The sequence below is a fragment of the Triticum urartu genome, chromosome 4A (assembly GCF_056163025.1).
Source record: "Triticum urartu cultivar PI428250 chromosome 4A, HENAU_Tu73, whole genome shotgun sequence".
Classification (NCBI taxonomy): domain Eukaryota; kingdom Viridiplantae; phylum Streptophyta; class Magnoliopsida; order Poales; family Poaceae; genus Triticum; species Triticum urartu.
The window spans coordinates 160,652,787-160,666,024 of NC_141876.1; positions in this window are offsets into that span (position 1 = coordinate 160,652,787).

The window sequence follows — 13,238 nt, forward strand, 5'->3', positions numbered from 1 at the left end:
TCCACTCGAAGTGTTCGGTGTGCCGGAGGAGGCGATAAAGGGGTAATGCCTTTTCTCCCAAGCGGGAGATAAAGCGGCTTAGAGCCGCCACGCATCCAGTCAATTTTTGTATTTGTTTGAGGTCTGTTGGGGTAGCCAACTGTGACAACGCTCAGATTTTGGCCGGATTAGCTTCAATACCTCTACTAGAGACAATGAATCCCAGGAGCTTTCCGGCTGGTACGCCGAAAACGCATTTTTCCGGATTGAGCTTGATGTCATATGTTCGGAGGTTGTCGAATGTGAGCCTCAAGTCGTCTAGTAGAGTTTCGACATGCTTGGTTTTAACGACCACGTCATCCACGTATGCCTCCACTGTTTTGCCGATCTGGTTTGCCAGACATGTCTGAATCATGCACTGATATGTTGCGCCGGCGTTTTTGAGCCCGAAGGGCATTGTGTTGAAGCAGAATGGGCCGTATGGTGTAATGAATGCCGTTGCGGCTTGGTCTGGCTCCGCCATTTTAATTTGATGGTAGCCGGAGTATGCGTTGAGGAAACACAATGAATCGTGTCCTGCGGTAGCATCGATGATTTGATCGATGCGGGGGAGGGGGAAGGGATCCTTTGGGCAGGCCTTGTTAAGGTCCTTAAAATCGACGCACAAGCACCATGATTTGTCCTTCTTTGGTACCATCACCAGGTTTGCTCGCCAGTCTAGATGTTTTATATCTATGATGAATCCGGACTCCAATAGCTTGGCTAGTTCCTCTCCCATGGCTTGTCTCTTAGGCTCGGAGAAACGTCGAAGAGCCTGCTTGACTGGCTTGAATCCTTTTAGGATATTTAAGCTGTGCTTAGCCAGCCTGCGTGGGATTCCTGGCATGTTGGAAGGGTGCCAGGAAAAAATGTTCCAGTTCTCGCATAGGAACTCTCGTAGTGCGGCGTCGACATCAGGGTTTAATTATGCCCCGATGGAAGCTGTTTTTGTAGGGTCCGTTGGATGGACTTGGAATTTGACTATTTCGTCCACCGGTTTAAAGGAGGTGGACTAGGATCTTTTATCGAGTATCACATCGTCCCTATTCACCGTGGAGCGTAGCGCAGTTAGTTCCTTGGCCGCTAGGGTTTCGGATAGTGCCTCGAGGGCCAGTGCGGCTGTCTTATTTTCGGCACGGAGTGCTATGTCCGGATCACTAGCAAGAGTGATGATTTCGTTGGGCCCGGGCATTTTGAGCTTCATGTGCCCGTAATGGGGTATGGCTTGGAAGATTGTAAACGCCTCCCGCCGTAGTAGAGCATGGCGTCCGCTGCTGAACGGGGCCACTTGGAATGTAATTTCTTCGGACCTGTAATTATCCGGCGTGCCGAATACCACATCTAGTGTGATTTTCCCAGCACAGCATGCTTCCCGACTGGGGATGATTCCTCTAAAGGTTGTGCTACTTTGCTCAATGCGGCTCCAGTCTATTTCCATCTTTTGAAGAGTTTCCTCATAGATGAGGTTTAATCCGCTGCCGCCGTCCATGAGTACCTTGGTGAGTCAAAAGCCGTCCACGATTGGACTGGGGACCAGTGCGACTGGTGCTCGGGCTGTTCGGAATTTGGGTTCGTCACTGGCATTGAAGGTAATAGCTGTGTCACTCCAAGGATTTATTTCTGCTATGTGGCAGATTTCGGCCATGCTGCGGAGTGTTCGCTTGCATCTATTATTTGACGCGAAGGTCTCAAAGACCGTTAACACCGTATTGTTGTCCATGGGATGGTGCTCTGTGGTTTTTGGGAGGAGTAGATCCTCACCACTTTTGGCTACCTGCCGGAGTATCCAACATGCTCTAAGGCTGTGCGTTGGTATTGCATCCGCTGTACTATGAATTTTGCAGGGTCCATTGAGCCATCCCTCTAGTAGGGTTCCTTGCCCCGTAGAGGGCTTTTGCTTTTTGGTAGTTAACCCAGGTGTATTGTGATAATGCACCCTTTTATTTCGGAATGGGTTTGTATTCAGGGCCGGATTATCCCAAAATTTTATTTCGGTTTTCCAGGCGCTTTCCATCGCATAGTACTTTCGTACTATGGACACCAAGTTCGCAAAGCGTGTAATTTCGCGGTGACTTATGGCATTGAGGATTCCCTTGTCTGTGCAATTATTGCAGAAGAATGAAATTGCGTCTTCCTCGCGGTAGTCCTTTATCCTGTTCATGGCCAGGAGGAATCTGGCCCAGTAATGGTGTACTGTTTCTTCGGGATCTTGCCTGATTTGGGATAGATCGCGTATGTTTGGGTGGGTGGGCGGAACTGAATCCGAATCCTTACCCAATCTGAGACTCAAGGTCCAAGGAGTTTCCGAACTCGAAAGTTTGGATTCTTGGATGTTTTCTGATAAATCTAGCCCGCTGCCTGATTCTAGGTTCAGGCCTTGAGTGACATCCTCCCTTCGTGGGTATCCGGCTTGGAGGGATCGGGAATCCGGACATAGCTAGTCCTTAAGATAGATGAAGGGTTTCCGCATTGTTCCTCCACCACTGCAACATGATGCGTGACCTGGGAAGAGTTGATCTCTCTCAGATTGGGTTTAGGCCCAACCTGATCGTAGTCTGTAGCGACTCCTAGGGCGGCGATGCGATCCAAGAGCTCGTTCAGGGAAGAGAGCTCCATTGGATCTAACTTCTTGGCGAGTTCCGAGTTGACGTGAAGATTGCTTTCGATGACCCCAGAAGTCATCGTTGGCGCAGCGGCCGAACAGGCGGTCATAAGAAAACCACCTAGCCGAAGAGTTTGGCCGATAGCCAAAGCTCCCTCAGCAATAGTGCCGTCTTTAAAGACGGGATGAGACATCCTTCCTGGTGGCGACGGCACAACTGAACTCTCAATGAAAGCACCAATGTCGGTGTCAAAACCGGTGGATCTCGGGTAGGGGGTCCCGAACTGTGCGTCTAGGCCGGATGGTAACAGTAGGAAGGGGACATGATGTTTTACCCAAGTTCGGGCCCTCTTGATGGCGGTAAAACCCTACGTACTGCTTGATTAGTATTGATGATATGGTTAGTACAAGAGTAGATCTACCACGAGATCAGAGAGGCTAAACCCTAGAAGCTAGCCTATGGTATGATTGTATGTTATGGTTGTTGTCCTACGGACTAAAACCCTCCGGTTTATATAGACACCGGAGAGGGTTAGGGTTACACAAGGTCGGTTACAAGGAGGAGATATTCATATCCGTATTGCCTAGCTTGCCTTCCACGCCAACTAGAGTCCCATCCAGACACAAGACGAAGTCTTCAATCTTGTATCTTCATAGTCTAACAGTCCGGCCAATGGAGATAGTCTAGCTGTCCGGAGACCCCCTAATCCAGGACTCCCTCAGTAGCCCCCTAACCAGGCTTCAATGACGATGAGTCCGACGCGCAGTATTGTCTTCGGCATTGCAAGGCGGGTTCCTCCCCAAATTCTGTGTAAATGTCAAAATAATGTCCGGTTTCTTGTGAATGTTTGTACCCCTCGGCTTCTACGCCCAATAATGGCCACTCTCCACGTGTCGAGCGAATGTGAAGAGCGAGGGTGTTTTCACATTTACCCCCCTAGCTATGTGAATGAGCCGCCTATTTAAAAAGACGAGGATTCAGATCCAAATCACACCATCCTCCCTTGGCGAGCCTTCATCGGAGCGTACCCGACAGAGATCCATTCCATCATGGCCGGTCGACTATAACACCCTCGATGCGACTATATCTCCCACGTGTCGAGGCACGACTTAGAGGCATAATCGCATTGAAGGCATATGTCGCAAGTTAGGCAATCTTCACAACATCCCATGTAATATATATAAATAAAAGGGGAGATAACATAGTTGGCTTACACTCGCCACGTCAATCAAGTACATAAATAACATTACATCATCCAAACACTCATGGCCCGTCTACGGCGCCAAAATAAAAGAGAACCCAACATGCGACACGGTCCCGATCACCCCCAACTGGGCACCACTACTGATCATCAGGAAAGGAAACATAGTAACGTTGAGAGTCTTCGTCGAACTCCCACTTGAGCTCAAACGCGTCTCCTGGAGCGGAATCATCAGGCCCTGCATCTGGTGTAATAGTAATCTATGAGCCACAGGGACTCAGCAGTCTCGCACCCTCGTGATCAAGACTATTTAAGCTTATAGGTAAGGCAAGGTAAAAATATATGTGGAGCTACAGCAAGCGACTACCAAATATGGTGGCTATCCTGTTCGCAAAAGAGAGCGAGAAGAGGAGGCAAAGCGCGAGCGAGAAACTAGAGAACAACCTGCGCAAGCATTACTCCAACACCGTGTCCACTTCCCGGGCTCCGCCGAGAAGAGGCCATCACGGCAACACACTCAGTTGATTCATTTTAATTAAGTTAAGGTTCAAGTTATCTACAACCGGACATTAACAAATTCCCATCTGCCCATAACCGCGGGCATGGCTTTCGAAAGTTCAAATCCCTGCAGGGGAGTCCGAATTTAGCCCATGACAAGCTCTCACGGTCAACGAAGGAATAGACCTCCTCCTAAGACGTTCCGATCAGACTCGGTATCTCGGTTATTCAAGACACTTCGACAGGTTAAAACAAGACCAGCAACACCGCCCGAATGTGCCGACAAATCCCGATAGGAGCTGCACATATCTCTTTCTCAGGGCACACTCAGATGAGCGCTCCATACAACTAAAACCAAACCTCGAGTTTCCCCGAGGGGGCGCTGCATAGGACTCTAGTTTGGACCAACACTGAGATGAGCACTGGCCCGGGGGGGGGGGGGGGGGTTAAAATAAGATGACCCTCGGGCTCCGGAAACCCAAGGGAAAAGAGGCTAGGTGGAAAATGGTAAAACCAAGGTTGGGCATTGCTGGAAAAGCTTTAATCAAGGCGAACTATCAAGGGGTTCCCATTATAACCCAACCATGTAAGGAACGCAAAAATCCGGGAACATAACACCGATATGACGGAAACTAGGGCGGCAAGAGTGGAACAAAACACTAGGCGAGAGGCCAAGCCTTCCATCCTTTACCAAGTATATAGCTGCATTAAAATAACATGGAAATATAATGATATCCCAACAAGCAAATAAATGTTCCAACAAGGAACGACCTTCAATCTTCACCTGCAACTAGCAATGCTATAAGAGGGGCTGAGAAAAGCGGTAACATAGCCAATCAACGGTTTGCTAGGACATGGTGGGTTAGTGGTTTGACATTGCAATTTGGGAGGCTTGGAAGCAAGTGGTAGGTATCATAGCATTGGCAAAGCAAAAGAGCGAGCAAATCTAGCATAGCAAAGATAGTAGTGATTTCGAGGGTATGATCATCTTGCCTGCACAATTGCCAGAGTTAACTGGATCCTCGAAAGCAAACTTAATGGGCTCCTCGTTAGCGAACTCGTCTCCCGGCTCTACCCAAACAAGACAAACAAGCAACATGGACATAATCAACCACGTGCAAGGAACAAATGAAATGATGCAAAGATGGAATGCTATGCGGGATGCGATGCGGGATGCATATGCAAGATCTGACAAAGGATGCATGAACCTGGCCTCAACTTGGAAATGCAAGTGTGCCACTGGAAAGATGAGATGAAATCGCTTGAAAACGATATAAAGAACGTTGGAATCGGAGTTACGGTTTGGAAATGGCAAGCGATTCAAATATGACACCGGTCTACGATTTACAGCAAGTAGCCATCTAAATGCAACGAGATGTACATGCTAAAGCACCCAAACATGACAAAAAAATACATGGCAGGGATTAATTCATGATTCTTAACAAAAGTCTAGCACTGAGCTACTGCCAATTCATCCATTAACAGGTTCAAACAAGCATGGCAAAAATGCATATGGTAAACAGATTTCAGACTTAGTGAAATTAACACTTGTCTGGAATTTCGGATCAGGTAGCACTCTTCGGAGCATCAAAACTACATGCTACAGGACCTGAACATGGCAAAGTAAAGCATCGCATGGAGCTACTCAAAGAGCTTAACAAAAGTCCCTTAGTGACCTTGAGCCAAAAGGGATCAGAAAATACAATTGCAAGCATGTGAACATGGCAAAAACATAACCAGTTTTCAGACTTAGTGAAAACTGGCACATGCTGAAACATATATCAAGTAGGCCTGTTTACGAGCTCGATGCACTCACTACGGAGCAAGTCATGACCAACTAAGCATACATCCATCAAGAATACACAAAATGCAACCTAGACATGGCAAGAACAATAGCATAGCATGCACGAATCAACTACAACATCATCGGCAAAATTGCAAACAAGTTGACAATCTGCCCAGGTTCACAAAGTATCAAAAGTAGAGCTCGATTAACTCAAGCTAGGGTGCTCCATAAATTCAAACAAAGGCATGGATGGATAGAGCACTATAATATTAACAAAACGTCCTTATTGATCATCCTCAAAAGAGGCACGGATCACTAGGAAACAACATGAACATATGGCCATATGAGATAAACAGCTCAAGGACTTAGTGGAATTGCTAAGTCCCTGAAATCAGAATTACCAAGTGCCTCACTTGGTAAAACCCTACGTACTGCTTGATTAGTATTGATGATATGGTTAGTACAAGAGTAGATCTACCACGAGATCAGAGAGGCTAAACCCTAGAAGCTAGCCTATGGTATGATTGTATGTTATGGTTGTTGTCCTACGGACTAAAACCCTCCAGTTTATATAGACACCGGAGAGGGTTAGGGTTACACAAGGTCGGTTACAAAGGAGCAGATATTCATAATTGCCTAGCTTGCCTTCCACGCCAAGTAGAGTCCCATCCGGACACGAGACGAAGTCTTCAATCTTGTATCTTCATAGTCTAACTGTCCGGCCAATGGAGATAGTCCGGCTGTCCGGAGACCCCCTAATCCAGGACTCCCTCACCCGGCAAGAGCCTTGCCGGGGCAACTTGCCAAACACCAGCAGAGCGAGCCTCCCTTGAACCCACAGACTCAGACCCAAACAACTACGTTGGAACCAAGGCTCGGAGGCGCCTCTGTGGTGGCATGCAAATCTTCGTCAAGATCATAAACACAAGATCAGATGAGGATTAGAAGACGGCGACCCTCGGCAGGATCCTAGCCGAGGAAATCCACAAGACCCCTGGCAAGACCCTTGCCGGGGATGACAGCAATGCCACGGCAAGACCCTTGCCGGGCCCCCGGCAAGACCCTTGCTGAGGGCATCAGCAGGGCCACTGCGAGGCCCGCATTAGCCAACACTCCACCGCCGTTCGCATGCAGCTGCCAGCCCAACTAGCTAGGCAGGCACCAGCGTGGAAACATGCAGCTTCCAGGACAAATCAGCAAGCACCTGCGTGGCGGCATGCAGATCTTCATGAAGGCCCTACCACCGCGCCACCTCAGCTGCCTGCCTGCCTACATGGTGCTGCATGCATCGCTGGTCTGGGCACGTGTCGAAGTGAGGTGAAGTAGCGACGGATGGGACGGGCCTCATTCTCGTCCCCGATAAAGCTAATGGACACCTACGTAGCGCATTCAATGCACTTTGTCCCGTAATGCCGTGCGATAAGCTCGCACACTATAGGCCTTTCCACCTCCTGTGTGCCACTGTGGCAACCCCTTTTCCTATAAAAGGAGGCCCGAGGCGACCAGGAGAGGGATTCGGCTTTTTGGGACGGCACAACCACCGTAACTAGTTCAAAAAGCTCAAGAACACTCAATACATCTGCTACCTCTTGAGCATTGTGTTGATTTTCCCTTGAAGAGGAAAGGGTGATGCAGTAAAGCAGCGTAAGTATTTCCCTCAGTTTTTGAGAACCAAGGTATCAATCCATTATGAGATCACGCGCAAGTCCCACGCACCTACACAAACAAATATGTCGGTGGGAACGACACCTATGGGATCACAAGAATCCCTACTACGGTTGCGGGGCGCGGGGTCGTGAGAAGAGCGGATCAAACAGATAGCAGACAGTTCGTTTATCCAGGTTCGGGCCGCGAGGATGCGTAAAACCCTACTCCTGCTTTGGTGGATTGTATATCTGTGTTCTTGAGCTTGCTATGGGGCGTGAGGAGCTCCAAAAAGCCGAATCCTCTTCCTGGTCGCCTCGGGCCTCCTTTTATAGGAAAAGGGGTTGCCACAGTGGCACACAGGAGGTGGAAAGGGAACAGTGATGTGAGGTTATCCCTCGCAGTACATGACAAGGCGCATTTAATACGTCTTGCCCAGGTGTCCTTGCTCTATCGGGGACGGGGGAGAGCCTTGTCTCGTTCGTCGCCGCACCCTCTCGTGTCGACACGCGCCCTGGCCAGCGGCGCCCGCGGTGCCATGTAGGCAGGCAGGCAGCTGAGGTGGCGCAGTGGTGGGTCTCCACAAAGATCCGCATGCCGCCATGGAGGTGCCTGCCCAGCTGGTTGGGTCGGCAGCTGCATGCGAACGGCGGTGGAGGTTTGACTGGCATGGGCCTAATGGTGGCCCTACGGGTGTTCTTGGCAAGGGCTTTGCCGGGGCCCCGGCAAGGGTCTTGTCGTGGCGCCTGCTGTCATCCCCGGCAAGGCTCTTGGCGGGGGCCTTGTGGTCCTCCTTGGCTGGGATCCCGCCAAGGATCATCATCTTCTAAAGGGTGTATCTGATCTTAAATGTCTTCACAAAGATCTGCATGCCACCATGGGGATGTCTCCCGAATCCTTGCCCCATGGGGGCGGTGGACTCAAGGGTGACTCACTCTGTAGGTGTGGGGCGAGCTGCCACGGCAAGGGTCTTGCTAGGTTCGCTAAAACCGCCTCCCAGCAAGGATCTTGCCGGGGGGTCCGCTTCGTCCCCTTCGCTCTTTGTGGTCTTGGTCTTGGCGTCGTTCTGCTTCTCCTGAGCTTCGGCCTTACCTTGGCTCACCTCCCTTGCCTTGCTCAGTGTGGTGGTGCCTGTGGCTCAGACTGCCCGTGCACAGTTATAGGGGTACAAAAACTGTACCCCTCTTTTTGTACACCGACAAAATAAGAACCTCGCAACCAACGCGATAAAGGGGTTGTCAAGCCCTTCTCGGTCACTTACGAGAGTGAGATCTGATAGATATGATAAGATAATATTTTTGGTATTTTTATGATAAAGAGAAATAAAGATGCAAAGTAAAATAAACGGTAAAGGAAATAACTAAGTATTGGAAGATTAATATGATGGAAGATAGACCCGGGGGCCATAGGTTTCACTAGTGGCTTCTCTCAAGAGCATAAGTATTACGGTGGGTAAACGAATTACTGCCGAGCAATTGATAGAATTGAGCATAGTTATGAGAATATCTAGGTATGATCATATATATAGGCATCATGTCTGAGACAAGTAGACCGACTCCTGCCTGCATCTACTACTATTACTCCACACATTGACCGCGCTATCCACCATGCATCTGGAGTAATAAGTTCAAGAGAACAGAGTAATGCTTTAAGAAAGATGACATGATGTAGAGGGATAAACTCATGGAATATGATATAAACACCATCTTTTTATCCTCGATGGCAACAATACAGTACGTATCGGTTCCCTTTCTGTCACTGGGATTGAACACCGCAAGATGGAACCCAAAGCTCAGCACTTCTCCCATTGCAAGAAAGATCAATCTAGTAGGCCAAACCAAACTAATAATTTGAAGAGACTTGCAAACATAAACCAATCATACATAAAAGAATTCAGAGGAGAATCAAATATTGTTGATAGATAATCTGGATCATAAACCCACAATTCATCGGATCTCGACAAACACACCGCAAAAGAAGATTACATCGAATAGATCTCCAATAAGATCGAGGAGAACTTTTTATGAAGATCCAAAGAGAGAGAAGAAGCCATCTAGCTAATAACTATGGACCCGTAGGCCTGAAGTAAACTACTCACACATCACCGGAGATGCCATGGAGTTGATGTAGAGGCCCTCCATGATCAATGCCCCCTCCAGCGGAGCTCTGGAAAAGGCCCCGAGATGGGATCTCTCGAGTACAGAAGGTTGCGGCGGTGGAATTAGTTTTTCGTGGTGCTCCTGGATGTTTGGGGGTGCGTGGATATATATAGGAGGAAGAAGTACGTCGGTGGAGCAACGAAGGGCCCACGAGGGTGGAGGGCATGCCCAGGGGGGTTGGCACCCCCTGCCCCGTGCCTTCCTCCCTTGTTTCTTGACGGTGACTCCAAGTCTCCTAGATCACGTTTGTTGAGAAAATCACGTTCCCGAAGTTTTCATTCCGTTTCGACTCCGTTTGATATTCCTTTTCTTCAAAACCCTAAAATAGGAAAAAAAAACAATTTAGGCTTGGCCTCCGATTAATAGGTTAGTCCCAAAAATATTATAAAAGTGTAAAATAAAGCCCATTAACATCCAAAATAGATAATATAATAGCATGGAGCAATCAAAAATTATAGATACATTGGAGACGTATCAAACATCCCCAAGCTTAATTCCTGCTCGTCCTCGAGTAGGTAAATGATAAAAGAAGAATTTTTGATGTGGAATGCTTTCTAACATATTTCTCAATGTAATTTTTCTTTATTGTGGCATGAATGTGAAGCGACCAGACCTCAACCGGTCCGATCTCTGTGCTTTAGTGTCATCCCTGGATCAGTAATGCTGACATGCACGGTACTTGAAGGATTTATAACAGAGTAGCAATCACACACTTATTACATCGAATGTCTCAAAAGAGAACTTATTAAAGTAAAATATGGCTTAAGGCCATCTAATAATGATAACAGCGGAAGGCTTGGAAGACAAGTGAGTCTATCAACTCCAACGGCATCACTGAGTATAGAACCACGACCTAAAGGTACCTTACTCGTCGTCTGAAAAGTCTGCAACATGAACGTTGCAGCCCGAAAATGGGTCAGCACATGGAATATGCTGGCAATGGAACACATAGACAGTAATGGAAGAATAAAGCTATACAACATGCATATATGGCTGGTGGAAAGCTCTATGGTTACAGTTTTGCGTAAAGCCAGTTTTTCCCTACTACAAAGGAATAAATTTTATTTAACTACCATGGTGGTTGTTAAACATTGAGAGTGTAGACACCCTCTCAAACCCAATTAAGCATCAACATTATAAACCAACAAAATTAATTAAAGTCACATGATGAGATTCACATGATAATCCAAGAACTAGATACTCAAGATGTCCATAGGCGGGGACACGGCTAACCATGATTAGTTTATTCACTCTGCAGAGGTTTGGGCACTTTTCCCCACAAGACTCGATCGCCTCTGTTGGATTTCTTGCACTACAAAGTGTTTGAGAAATGGATGACCGAGACATAGTCTTTCAGAAGCGCTAGCACCTTACGACCGGGTAGACAGTTACACCTACTTTCCCCTACATTTGCTAGTCTACCACTGTAAGAGTTCGCACGACTTAGTCAACTATGCTAGAGCCCATAGTAGCTTGTGGCCGCACACGAAAGTTTCTAGTATGAATAATCTCATGATCCCTTTGAGCCTGGGTGGCGGTCCATAAAGGAAAACACAGGCAATCGCTGGAATACCCAGGTGCCTCAATCCACCCATATGTGTATTAAAGTTGCCACCTTAAATAAACCATTAATTAATAATCTCACATCTGTCATGGATACACTCACCCAATCCACGTCTACTAGCATAGCATGGCAATATAAGCAAACGTAGAAGTAACTCCCAAGGGTTTGATAATAAAACAAGTAATAGGTCATCTACTTTCCCAGAACCCACAATTTAATTAGATCCTAATCATGTAATGTTTGAGGATTGATCTAATGCAATAAAACTGGGTAGTAAGAGGTATGATCAAAGTGTTACTTGCCTTGCTGATGATCCGCGGAACCTAGAGATTCAAAGTAGCAAGCGGCGCACTCCAGGTACTCTATCACAAAGAAACAAGCACACAATAAGCACTCATCTAATGCACAGGTAAAACTCAAATAAGAAATACAACCAGAAAGTTCAACTTAAGAACTCCGGTTTGCAAAAAGAATCAAATCAAACGCAACAACGAAAGTCAAACAGCGAAAGAAACAAGCTTCGTTTACTAATCTGGATCTAAGTCAAATTTTACAGATGCAAAAACTTGTTTGAGTTGGTTAAACAGAAAGAGGGTTTCGAGACAAAACTCCAGGCGCTTGAATCGCCTGATTCTGATAAACGAGCGAAAAGTTAAACTAAAACGAAAATCGGATCAGAAATCACGATAAAAAATAATCACGGAAAATCCGAGAAAAAGAAAAACGACGAATGGGCTAACGAACGAACGTTCGCTGTCTGCGACTAAACGACGAAAACCTTTCGTAAAAACGAACGAAAAAGCGGCCGTTCACTAAATAACTAAACCGACAAAATAAACCGAACCGGGTCTTAAAAAAAGGATCTAGGTTTCCAAAAAAACCGATCGGTTCTCTAAGAAAAACAGGCGGCTACCTCGATTCCGGCGTGATCCGGCAGGTAAGCGATGGCGGTTGGGTCCGGAGGGGCGGCGGCGGGCGGCGGCGGCGGCGGGCTAGTGTTAGGGTTTCGGGTGGGGTGGCTGTAGCGGGCCTCGGGGCGCGGCTTATAAAGGCCGGCCGGGCCAAGTGTCCTAGTCGGACACGGCCCGGTTAGGTTGGTTCATTTTTTTTAAATAATTTGACGTGCAGAAAAAGAAAGAAAAGAAATACTAAATGGACTCCAAAAATCCAGAAATAAATTTTCCCCAACTTCTAAAATCAAGCGGGACAAAGTGAACATTTACTTGGGGCCTAAATGCAATTTTTAAAAATGCACATTTTTCCGAAATTCAAATGAAACAGCGAAAAACTCCAAAATAAAAACTTATTTGATTTTTTATTAAATCCTCAATATTTATTTATTTTGGGAAAGTCATTTTATTCCCTCTCACTTATTTTTATAATTGAAATAATTGAAGATAAAATAAATAAAATCAAATGATCCTATTTTCAAAATTTGAGAAAAAACCCAAATATGAAAATAACGAAATCCCCCACTCTCTCCGTTGGTCCTTGAGTTGCATAGAATTTCTGGATCAGGCCCAAAAGCAATAAAATATGATATGCAATGATGTTCTAACGTATAACATTCCAAATTGAAAATTTGGGATGTTACAAACCTACCCCCCCTTAAGATGAATCTCGCCCTTGAGATTCGGGTTGGCTAGAAAATAGGTGAGGGTGGTCCTTCACCAAATCTTCCTCTCGCTCCCAGGTGGCTTCATCCTCGGTGTGGTGGCTCCACTGAACTTTACAAAACTTGATAACTTTGCTGCGGGTTACTCGA